We start from the raw sequence: 13,189 nt of genomic DNA, 5'->3' as shown, positions 1-13,189 counted from the left end.
TTGATAGCCCTCCTGCCCCTGATATTGAAATGATCAAAAATTTTGTCTATTCATACTGCCATTTTGGTAAGCAAGATATAATTCAGTCCAACGTGCATCGTGCAGATGTCAACTACGAGATTACTTGATTGAGGAGTAAGGAATTTTTTGAAATTAAACTCTTTCGCAATTGAGGTAAGAAATAGGAAGAATTAATCCATAACCGAGCGCACTTTTTTGTGCGCAATAAATATACAGTTTTTACAATGGGTGGCACTGTAGCTCTCCGGTCTGTCAAAACATTTTTCGGAGAGCTACAGTTCTGCAGCTAAGAGTTTGCCTGAGTAAGGTGTTCCCTTGTACGGCGTTCCTTTTTACTCATAAATACTAAGAATGTATTCAGAAGTTGAATATGATTCAGCGCTAATTTCAGGGAAGCTGCTGAAAACTTTTTAAAAAATTATAAGAGAGGGCGATGGACGAAAGCGGATATAACAAGTATTTTGAACCGAATTGTCTGAGCAGCATTAATCACAATTTAAAAAAAAACAAGATGTGTTTGTGAAGCACTGATCCCCCCCCCCCCCCCCGTATTGCACCTTATTGAGAGGGTTTAAATTTCTCAAATGCAAGTTAAACTCAAAGGTCAAATTTGTTGGTATCCTATAGAAGGTCTTCTCCCAAGGAATACACTTGTGACATATGAAAAACCCAAGTACTAAGGGTTCAAAAGTTATGGTACAAGATTATAACTACAATTATTCTCTGTGGAGTTATATGTATATATGTTATTTTAAAAAAAATGGTTGACGATACTTCATGGTTGTTGTTTGTATATTAACATGTAATGGGGTCGATGTGAAATTCTTTAAATGTCACAAATATGTGCAATATTATAATTTATTCGTTGGTATTTGGCTTTCTTAACTGTTTCCTTAAAACTATGAAAATCAATATTCTTTGTCTGGAAACATTTTAATAGTAAAGGATATACCCAGAGGAAAAAAATCACAACCTTTAATGCAAGGAAGATTTTATTATTATTTTGAATGAGGAAACACGGAGTTATGCGAAATGACCAAATTTTTCTTAAATTTCTTTTTCATAAATTCCATAGTGGCTCCAATGTGTGTTTTATTCATATGCGTTACAATTATGACTGTCTTCTCTACCTCCAGACCGATTCCCAATCCACTCCCAGCAGTATGGGGAACAGAAGCTGTGATGACGTTCTTTAGTATGGTGGTCACTTTTGTCATTTGGTTCCTTGTGAAGAACAAGCAAGTCAAATTCTTCATCGACCAGCGAAGAAAGGATCCAGCCCATAACCTTAAACTGATTTTCTTCTGGTTATTTGGGATCATGTACATCTTCAATTCTGCCATGAATTTGGGAATCAATGTTGAATGCGTGCTTGATGATAGACCAGAACCATTTCCATTTGCGTATTACATTAGCATCTTATGCCATATATCAGGTATATTTTATTGTGTTGGACAACTGGGATTTTTAAGTTTTTATGGAAAATACAGTTTTAAGTGCTCTTCTCTGATTAACCTCGGGATATCTCTCATGATTATTGCTCACATACTCACTTGGTTCCGGCTACTCTTAGATTCCATAACGGATGTCAATAGTGAGCCATGGAATGCTACAGTTGCTTCGCAGGAAGATTGCTTCTTGACATCCAACATTTCCTCTATTGGAAGAAGCATACGTCCATACACTAGACCATTTATCACTGAATACAGCTTACTTTCCACCGCGATAGTTCTCAGAATGTTAGGTATTTCTGACAGCAATTCAATGATACTGTCTTCTGAAGGAATTGGGCATACCGGTAGAGTTTCTAGTTACAAACAGTCGATTGAAAGTTTGGAAAATAGCAGTACGGAAAGTAGAAGCATTTCATATTTTGCGCCAATTGGGACTGGCTTAATTCTTTCCTTGCCGTTTCTATTGGGATTCTTTGTATTTGCGTACCTTCAAACTCCAAACACGGCAATGATTTTTAGAATAATAAGTATCGTGTATGAATGCGAAGTTCTTGTACTTATTTCACTTGGAAGTTGGAGATTTCGATCCGAATTCTGTGAAGAAATTGAGAAAAGCAGCACTGCGCCCAATAATGAGATCGTCCTTGTCTTCGTCACTGCTGGCGCTGTGGCCTATGAGATTTTTGGTTGCATTGCTGGACTGATGCTTACTAAATCAAATTTAGGCCTTCTTCTGTTTTTGAATAAAATTCTTCAAATAATTGTCATTGTGGTTCAATCAATTTTCATCCTCTACACCAACAGAACTACGTTTAAACTGCGGGTTGTTCGTAAAGGATTACTGAAGGCTTACAATATTTTTCTTTGCGTGTTCTTCATGAACATATCAAGGTGGTTGGTAGACAGTCTGGTGGCGGGAAAGAAAACTCAGGCCATAGTCATACAAGAACAGTTCTACAAAGAAGCTTATTGGAAAACCATAGAATATACTGTTTTTCCAGTAAACGTTTTTTATAGATTCATCATTGCCATAGAAATGTTTGTATTGTACAGAAAGACTGTAACCTGCTACTGATTTTAATATAAACAGAAATAAAATCGAGTTTTCATGAAAAAAATAATTGAAATATAAATTTTGGTACACATAAGAACCTAATGTTTATTTTCATACGTTCTTGCCTTTTGAAAGAGCTAGAACCACGAACCATGTACATTTGTAGTACCTTAACTCAAAAATTAATGAAGATTTCAAGACTTTGAACTTTTCATATCTGTTTTTATATTGTAGATATTTATTCTTTTTCAGGAAGAAATTTCACAGTATGACATTGATTTGATTGAAATTTATGTGTTTTTTTTTTCTAGCATGTGTGTAAATCAACACTTGCATACATTTTAATAAAGGGGGTAGATCAACTGTCCAATAAAGAAATGGGAATTTTATTTTTTTTTCTATAATTCTAAGGGGAATTAACAGAAATTCGTGTATTTCATTGTTATGCTGAATGAAGATAATCGAAGATTCGATAATTAATAGTTTTTGCCCTTCCCGTCCGTCTGTCTAGCTGTGTGTTTGTCCGCCAAAACTTGAACGTAGACTATACCTTTTGATTGATTAGAGATATATTATGGCTTTCATAATTGCACATAAGTAATCTGCCATGTTGTAAGTTTTGAAGAATTTATCAAGTGACAGTAAATACAAAATTTAGCTCAATGTCATGCCGTAAATTTTATATTTTACTGCCACCCGGTATTAATTCAAAATTTACAACATGACAATTCCTCGTGACTAGACCTTTCCTTGGGTACCGACTTATTTGACATCTTGACTTTAACAAACTTTTACCCACTTTTGCAAAATTTTACCCAACTTTCACTTGGCCAAAACTTTGGACATTTAGTTTCAAGGCTTTCATATTTCAGATGTCTATCCATTGTAACAATGCTCTTCCATGAGTGTAAATATATTTGACTTTTTGTTTTGACCTTGACACTAGAGTTTGACACCTCTTTAAAAAATTAACCTTGGTCATCTTTTGAACACAGTACTAGGACAGTTAAAATCCTAAAGGTTATTTATTGTGACAAGACATTCCTTTGGATACCAACAATGTTAACGTTTCGACATTCATCTTTGAGTTGGACCTAATTTTGAAAAAAAAGTTAAACCTTCGCCGTAATGTTTGAACAGATGTTGCATGGGCTTTTGTATTTTAAACATGGATTTCTCCTGACAAAGTCTTTACCTGAGTACCATTAATTTTGACCCCTTGATGACCTATGAGTTTTACCCAGTTTAGGAAAATATTATCTGACCATAACTTTTCTGTGGTTATTGCTCAGGCTATCATAACAAGCATATCCATTGACACAAGTGCTTCTTTAGGTACTAACATTTTTGATTTCTTGTTCGTGGAGGTTGACTTGTATTTGAGAACTTTAACCATCACCATAAGCTGCCATGCCGGGGCATCATTAATTAATTAAGTTGAGCCTGCTTTAAAAAATCTGAAAATGTTTGTTATCTAATACTGATGTCTGTTTTTATTAATGCAAACATATTGCAAGCTAGAAAAAATGTGCTAAAGTGTTGCAAATTCCAAAAATAGATTAAAATGTGTTGGATTTTAGCCGAGTCTTAATGACAGATGATACAAACAAAAAAATGGATGCCTGGATTGGTATATATTGTTTGGCTTAATTTCATTGCAAATGATGCAAATAAGAAATTGTAAACCTTCTCTGATGTTCAAAAGCCTCCCTTCTGAAACCATCCTTATTAATCTATACAAATATTTTTCACTTCAAATCCAATTTTTGTGAAATTCTGAATAAAAAAATTAAAAACTACGCGGTGAAACTTATTTATTTTACTCATTTAAATATGACCCAAGTTGTTATTTTCAATTTTTTTTTGGACATAAATTTTTTTGTATGATCTGTCCTTAAAAATGGTTAATTTTATTTCAAAATCCTTATAAACTTAAAACATGCACTAGACAAAGTATATCTTCCTTATCTCTGTCCTAATATCATCAAAACCCCTTGAATAAGTGGCGCGAGCTTCGATTCGTGGGTTTATTGTGAATAAGGAGTTTGTAAGTTAGCAGTATCGCGGTTTAAAACTAATATTGTTCATAGTTTAAACGTGATGAAAATATATACTAGTAAAATTTATGTTCAGGACCCCAGAACCTAAACTGAGAACATCTTAAAGTCAAATTTTAAAATTAGCATAACTTATCAAAGAATATTGATAATAAAGCCAAATTTTTATCAAACGTTTGTATCAGGAGACTACAAAATTTACAAGTTTTAAAGCATAAGTTTATTTAATAAAAATCAATTTTTTTGACTAAGTTTGGCTTTATGTTTATGGTACCAGGTTTTATGATAAAATTACATTTCTTTCTCAAGAGGGGTATCAGGAATTTTGACACGTACTAGTAATTGGAGATATGTGAGCATAAGAGATGTTCATAAGGATTTTAATTTTTTGGCTTTTCAGGCTTAATTTCGCACTTGGGTTTTGAAATTATCAATATTATGAATTACCAGAATTATTTTTTTTCCTTGTAGATAAGTGTAGATAAAGGAAAAAATATCAAAAAACTATCCTTACCTTAATATTAATTTCCGTCAAATAAACCACGTTACTATGGTACATTATTTGTATGATTTTTGGCAATACTAATATATTGATATCTAAAAATGAAGGTTATGTAAATGCTATCTATTTTTAGATTAATGTTCCCTAAGTCGTAATACTAGTATTACAAACATAGAAAAAAAATTCGGAGCGAAATAAAAGTATTACACTTTAAAACAATGAACATATTTTGCAAGAAAATATTTGTATTCTCGAACTACAGTAATATAAGATCAAAGAAAGACGCTAAAAACAAACTTTTTAATTATAATATTAATTCGGGTGAAGGTAAAGTGGAAGGATTTTGAACATGATAGAAGGTCTACGTTGAAATATATGGTTATTTCAATTCTAATATCGATGCGATATATTCCTTTGGGCATGAGAAAAAAGATACCGCAAAGTCTGACACACACATTTGGATATTTTTCTTGAAAAAGACGTTAATGGTTATCTAATTACCAAGCTTTAATTCGATAAACGTGATGACTTGAACTTGTCAATCGTCAGCTTCCCTTTCTTATGCAGCAACAAACCTTCATCACCTTCATACGGGGTTTATATCTTTCAGTTGATTCGATACGCAAGAGTATGCTCTACAATTTCTAAAACGAGGTAAATTATTGACGAACAAGTTGGTGAAACAATAAAATCAGTAGTCTCGTTTAAAGTAATCATTTCATAAGTTCTTTGGTCGATACAATGGTCTTGTCAGCAAATACAATTTATGACAAATGCTGACTAACATTTTTCTTACTTATTATTAGGGCATTATTTACATACTGAATTGACGACGGATTTTTTCCTTATTTTTCGATAATAACAAGGAGCACACGGCGGATGTGACCTGTCGGCAGGGGATGCTCACTCCCCCATGGCACCTGATCCCACCTCAGATGTTTTGGAGGTCTGTGTTTGCTCTGCACCTATTGTATTATTTATGGAATTTTGAGCTTGAATACTGTTATTTCTACATATTTCATGGAGATGACGAACGGGAATTACGCTCAAATGTCCATACAAGCAGTACAAATCAAGAGCAGAGTAAACTTGGACCTCTAAAACATCAGACGTGGGATCAAGGTGCCATTCCTTGAGTATATCTATTAGAAATTTGAACTTTATAAATTTACATCGTATTGAAAACGTTTAAAAAAAGAAGAAAAAAAGAAAACATATTAAACATATGATTCCATGCATGACAATGATTTTGTTTGTCTTATGTGAACTTCGCTAAATTTTAGATTTAGAGAAACAATATATATAAGCTTAAATTGTATATTATATGATATTTATACAATTTACTAGTTTGTTCAGTTGACTTCAACTAGGGTCGTCCGGTAAAATCGTGGACAAGTTGTCTAGTTTGAAGAATAATTATCACTGAATTCTAAAAAATTCATTACTCTTTAGTACATGTACATTCTTCATCAATTTACATAGCAAATTTCAAATAGATGTATGCATAAATAAACAAATTATTAGAGTTTTAGTTATATGTTGTATCGTTTTACGGCGCAGGGATGATAACGTCAAAGTGTCTAAAGCAGCGTCAAATTTCCTTTTTGCTAAAAAAAAAAAATAGTTGGATGTCCCACATAAATAGAAAATTATGGGCCCTGTCACACCAAGCTGCGATCACACGGAGTCATTACGGCGTTGTTAAATTTTTAAAATCGCCGTGGAATGGCAGGAAAATTGCACAAATTTCTGTAAAATTTTCACAATATGAAGATGTCACGGCTTCCCTACGGGACGCGATTCTACGGCGATCTCACGGCGTTCTACTGCGTTCCCACGGAGATCTCTCGGCGATTGACTGCGCTTCCGCGGAGTTTTCACGGCGCGTTAGGAGTTTTCATCTCGTGTTCACGGCGTTCTCACTGCGCTGGCTGCGTTCACAATACGTTCTCTATGCGTTCTATACTCATTGATATATATTCAGAAGGAATATAAAACATTTTTGTTTAAAGATTCAAGTTACACGATGAAACGACTTCTAATCATGCCAAGAAATATTCTTAATAATTAGAATGTCCTATTTAAATAATTTAGTACTAAATCATTAATAGTTTTATGAATAAACTATTTTTTTTTCAATTTTATCGGTTCAGTGTTGTTAGATTTTCTTAGATTTATTATGATTGTAAAAAAAATTAACAAACTGAAAAATTTTATTTTACAAAATTTAAGTGAAACAACAGAACAAGTTGTGGTGTAATTTTCTCTTCCATTTTTTTTTTTCACTTAAATGTTCCAAGTTCAAGAAATACGTTGGAATTATTGCTGATCAAATATGATCCCATTGCTCTTGTTTTGTGAGGAGGCTGACAACGCTCTAACAACGTAGTGAAAGCGCATTGTGATCGCCAACGGATCGCCGTGACAACTCCGTTCTGTCGCCGTGTAATCGCAGTCAAAAAATTAACAAGACGATAAATCTCATTACAAGCGCAGTAAAAACGCGATAAAAACGCAGTGACATCTCCAAGGACTTCGCGACGTCTTTGTGAGGTCTCCGTGGAAACGCAGTCTACTATCACTGCGTTCGTGCCGTGATCATGTGCGTCTTCACGGCGTTCGTACGGAGCTCCCACTGTTGTTGGAGATCTCAACGCGCTGCTACGGCGATCATACGTTTTTACTGCGTTCTTATCAGACCGCGATCATACGGCGCGTACTTTGTGCATGCCCAAAGTGATCGCCGTCCCCTGGCGTTCTAGGAGACCCTATACGCGATCCCACGGCGTTCAGTGGAGATCTCGCCGCGTTGTCACGGCGCTATAGGAGACTCTACTGCGATCTCCTCGGCGTTTTGCATTTTTTGAGGACGCCGTGCAGTCGCCGTGAAGACGCAGCCCCGATGTAACCCCCCGTTCACACAGAGCTGCGACTCTATGGCGATCATCCCGATCAAGCCACGATCCGAAATTTTTTTGGATCGGGGCAGATCGCAGCCGATCGGCGTCAAAATAGAGCAATTTGGCAAATTATGGTCTTCGTTACGACCCTACTACGATGTCCCTACGTCAAACGCGCTGCTAACAAGCTTCTACTACGATGTTACGCAGACCGTTGCCGACAAGCAGCCGTGTTTAGTGCGTTTACGCTACGCTGCCACTACGACATTGAAGACCATACTACGACGCTACACAGACCTAGATGACTGTACCGCGATGTCGCTACGGTGGTGCCGATCATATTACGATTGCATTACGCTTCTAGTACGATTTTGGTGATTATGTAAATATATCTTGAAACTGCAGACTTTCGTAGTACAATTTTAGCGATGATACATATTTTGCGACCGCAGTTTTTTTTTCCGGCCTTTACCACACGGTTTAGGGCATTTTCAATTATTATAACTGTAACAAGATGTGAAAATGCTCAATTGTAAATGATCATCAAATATAGTGTCACCCTTTACATGCAGTTAACAGATGATGATTGGTCAAATATCAGCGGTATAAGAACAAACTCTTGTCTGATAGGTCGTGATATGATCGGTGTAAAGGTCATTGTAGGTCTTCGTAGGATCTTAATGCACGTAGAGAGATCGTAGTGAGAACGTAGTACGAACGTAGAGGGAGCGTTGTATGAGCGTGCTTGGTAAGTTCCTACGCTCTCACGGCGCTTTTACTACGATCATGAAGATCTCTCTACGATGCTTCCGCGGTGCTTGTACGATTACGGCGCTTCTACTACGCCCTTTTTACGACTTCACCCCGATTCTTGTTGGCCACGATCCCGCTACGCTTGTTTTGAACATGTTCAAAATAAGCGTGGTGAGAGCGTAGAGCTCTCCGATCATGAAGACTCTGCTACGATCATACTACGCTTCTGACGACCCCACGACGTTCCTCCTGCGATTTGTCACGATCGGCCACGCTTTTGAGAAGCGGCGTCTATGTGTGAACGGGGGGTTACAGGGGTTTAAACGGTCAAGGAACCAATCTTGCATACACATAGGACCTTCTGAAGATTAATTAGTAAGTTATGGACAGTATTCTCACAGTCATTTGACTAAATAGGAAATCATATCGACAGTCTAGAGTGACAGCGTTATTTGCTATTGCCATAGATGTTTGTCCCATGTCTTTTGTTCTACGCGGGAACTCGATCAAAAAAGATTTCACCAAAAAAACTCCCATTTAAATCTTCTTCTTCTTTTTTGTATATCAAAGATCTGGTAATATGTTTTTCAAATTTTGTTCTTTTGTATTCATTTTAAGTCTCTAGGCATCATTACTACATTTTGAACTGCTCTCCTGTGCGCTGTAATGTCAACAAACGTCACCATTTTTTCGTGTGTTGTGTTTAGCACTTTCACATTTCGAATGCTCGGGAAACTGAAAAAAATGAATTGAGAAATAAATTAAACAATTCAAATGCCTTGAAATTTTCAAAAAGACGTCACAATAGATTGTTGAATGATAAAAATAGGATAATTTAATACCCCTGTCTTATCTACATTATAATACTTTTATTTCGAAATAATACTCGTGTATAATGAAACTCTGGTTTTTAGCAATTTTATGTGATCCTGTTCAAGGCAGGATGTTGACCCCATAGTCGCCATTTTAAAGTTACGTGCAAAAATATAGTTCGCTTTTGAGATAATACAAACGCTAAATAAAGTAACAAAAATAAAACGAAGTTTTATCTATATAAAATAAACATTAGTAGTAATGAAAAACTTCATAAGTCAAAGAACATAGTTCATTAGCGTAAGGATTTTTGATAATCAGTGTTACCGTAGTTCTCTACACATACGAGGTAAAGCAGGAGAGGGAACAGACTGGCCTGTTTGTTTACATTCAGCTGCGGTACCAGATTAATTCTGATTCTGACAAAATCGGACCGTGGTATTAGGATTGAAAAACTCACTGTCAGTGTCTTATCGTTTATGTTGATAGTTTTAAAATAATTTTTTCATCAGAATGTAAACGTGATTCATGTAAGAAATCCATTCTACTCTGTAAATGAGCCCGGCTCTCTGTACTTCTGAGTACTTTGATTTGACTGTGCACTGTAGGACCGTACCCTGTGCAAAAACAAGCATTATAAAATCATTATTTTTGTCCATGTTTAATCATAAAAGTTAAAGCCATATATGGCGTATGTACAATGAAAATTATTAGACTAAGATTATAAGAACTTATTATTTGTATCATTACTTTATATAAAGATAGAACTTTTCCGTAAATTACAAAATCTAAGTCAATTGCGTTATACAGATATCACAATTTAATTTGGACTCTCGGAATTTTCTCCGACTCGGAAGAAAATACAAAAGATTTAAATAACACATTACAGAGAAGATAAAATCGTATTATTAGATGAAACGAGGTGTTCTCCATGTTCAGAATTGTATGAAAAGCTTTAATTTAAATGTATTAACTATATTTCTGTACTTTAATTTTGAATTTTTCAAAAAAATATTTTTTCGATCAGTTACGCCATATATGGCTTTAAATGCACTTAAATATGATAAACATTTGCTGAAAATTTCAGCGTACTGCGCCCTTAATTTTCCGAGAAAAACACTTTGTCCACGATTTTACCGGACAACCCTCGTAGATCTCACAAAGACAAAGTGACTGAAATGACATAATATACTTAAAGTACATATATGGAGTGTTTCCTCATTAGGCACATGTTTATGAGCAAATAGATGATTAGGCACTTAAATAAGGAAATAGTACCGTTTCAAAAATGCAATGGTGTACATATTTCTTTTCTTTTTTTTTTTTTTTCTTCTCAATAGTTTCGGTTGGGAGATAAACCTGTCTTGTGATTCAAAGACGTTAGGAAAAAAAGTTACGGGAATACTTACTGGTTCAGGTGACAATAAAGAAACAATTGTTTCGATATATTTCCTTTCAGGACTTTATAATATTTAAAAGTAGAAATATGTCCATAGGACATGAATGCCCCGCCGAGGGTATATTAGTTATGCAACATGAAAATTTGTATTAGTGTATGAAATTTGATCGGAATATTTTGAATAGTTTCTTTAAAATTGAAATTTAAAAAGTTGGATATAGATGATAAATTCTCACAAAATTATGTATAAGTGCATAGGCTTACATATTAAATACATCTTTAAAGGTTTCTTTAAAACTAAGCAGAATGCAAATTTAAGAAATGTAAGGTAAAAGTCAAAGGAAAGCTCAAGGTTAAACATTTTTATGCTGTTGAATAGTTCTCATATATACTTATCAGCACAGTTTAATAAAAATATTTTGAATGTTAGAACAGAGATAAACACTAATTTAAAATAAACGAAGCTGAGGTCAAAGGAAACGTCAAGGTAAAAAATGTTGATGGAGTTGAAAAAACTTACATCAATATGTATTAGCATATGAAGTTGATAAAAATATTATGAATGGTTTCTTTAAAACTGAGTTAACAGTAATTGATAAAAGTGGGGTCAAGCTTAAATGAAAGGTCAAGGTCAAAAATGGTGATGCAGTTGAATTGCTTACATCAGTATGTATCAACATATGAAGTTTGACACTAATTTAAGAAAAGTGAGGCCAAGGTCAAGGTAAAAAAATGTTGATGCAATTGAATAAGTTTCATCAGTATGTATCAGCATATTCATCAGTACGTATCAGCATATGAGGATTGTTATGAAGATTGAAAACCAATACCAGTAGGGTAGATCGAACTAACCTTGTTAAATTGGAATATTTTATGAAGTTTGACAAAAAAACATTTTGAATGGTTTCTTTAAAACTGAGCTATAAACACTTATTAAAGAAAAGTGAGGTCAAAATTGCTGATGCAGTTGAATAGCTCTCATTTTAGGGATATACCAGTATGCCTTGACCAAGAAAGCCGCAAAAAGAAATGATTAAGAGGTCGTAGAGAAAACATCAGGAAATTAAACTTTTCCTTTTCACAAGATTTATTTTTTCTTGTGAAAGAGGCAATTATTTAGCAAGTGGAATTTCTGTCAAAAAGTGAGATGCTCCTAGATACATTGGTACACAGGCATTTGGATCGCTTAAATCCGACTTTAAGAAATTGGGGATGCATAAGAAGGATATTTTTTAAAACCCCAGTCACGTTTCCAAAAACGACCAACGGCCGACGGTTTTTGAAGCAAAAATGGGATTCTTCGGGTGACCGTCGGCAGTTCATCGGCCATTGTCTTGCCCGATTTTGACCTCTTTTTTTTGTCGGCCAACCAATTTTTTGTCCATCGGTCCAAGTTATAATTTTTTATGCGTCGGTGGCCGATTTTGTCAATTGAAGTTATCCGTCGACCAACCTTCGATCATAGTCCGACCATCGGCGGTCATTTTATGGAGTCGGTCGTCCGTCGTTCGACAATAAGGGTGTCAAAAATGTCGACCGACGGTTAAAATCAAACTGTAGCTCAGAGCTCGATGATCGGGTGACGATTGGCCGACTTGATACTTAACCTATTAAAGATACATAACACAAACAAAATTTTGATGCATGGATTGATACATATTTTTTGAACGGAAATAATATAAATAATTAATCCGTAAGATATGAAGAAATCTTTAAGCATTCTTTGCTGATTAGAAATGCACCACTTGTCGTTTTTTATGCAATTCTTTACAAAATTTTGAACACCTTTTCAACATTGAGTCACAATCTTACAAAATTCTACAACTTTGCATCGCAAACATTACTCACTTCACCTATCTGAATATATATCTATGAAAAAAATTGCTGATTTCTAAAGAAAAAAAGATTGTTTGTGTTATTTATCCAAGTCATCGGTGTTCCTAGAAATTAATGTGACTGCTCCGTGTCGGCCGATCATGTTCTTTCAGCCGACAAGACTAGAAAAATGTAGTCGCCCGACCATCGGCTTAAATGTGACCTAGGCATAACCCCGAATTTTTTGCGAGTCGAATTAAAGCGATCTAAAGGCTGGTTTTTGGTACTTCTTGATTCGTCAAACTTTTAAAGCAGGTTTATAACATAAATGCCCAACAGAGCTTTTATTATGCAGGAAACTGCATTGAATCAATGGAATATAGCCGTTTCATTATATTTTCTTTTTAAAAAGAACTTGGTT

Source organism: Saccostrea cucullata, unplaced genomic scaffold (genome assembly GCF_032062105.1).
Source record: "Saccostrea cucullata isolate Sc308-1 unplaced genomic scaffold, CSIRO_AGI_Scuc_v1 ctg333, whole genome shotgun sequence".
Taxonomy (NCBI): domain Eukaryota; kingdom Metazoa; phylum Mollusca; class Bivalvia; order Ostreida; family Ostreidae; genus Saccostrea; species Saccostrea cuccullata.
The sequence above is the reverse complement of the archived record's forward strand: the minus strand, read 5'-3'. Positions refer to the sequence as shown.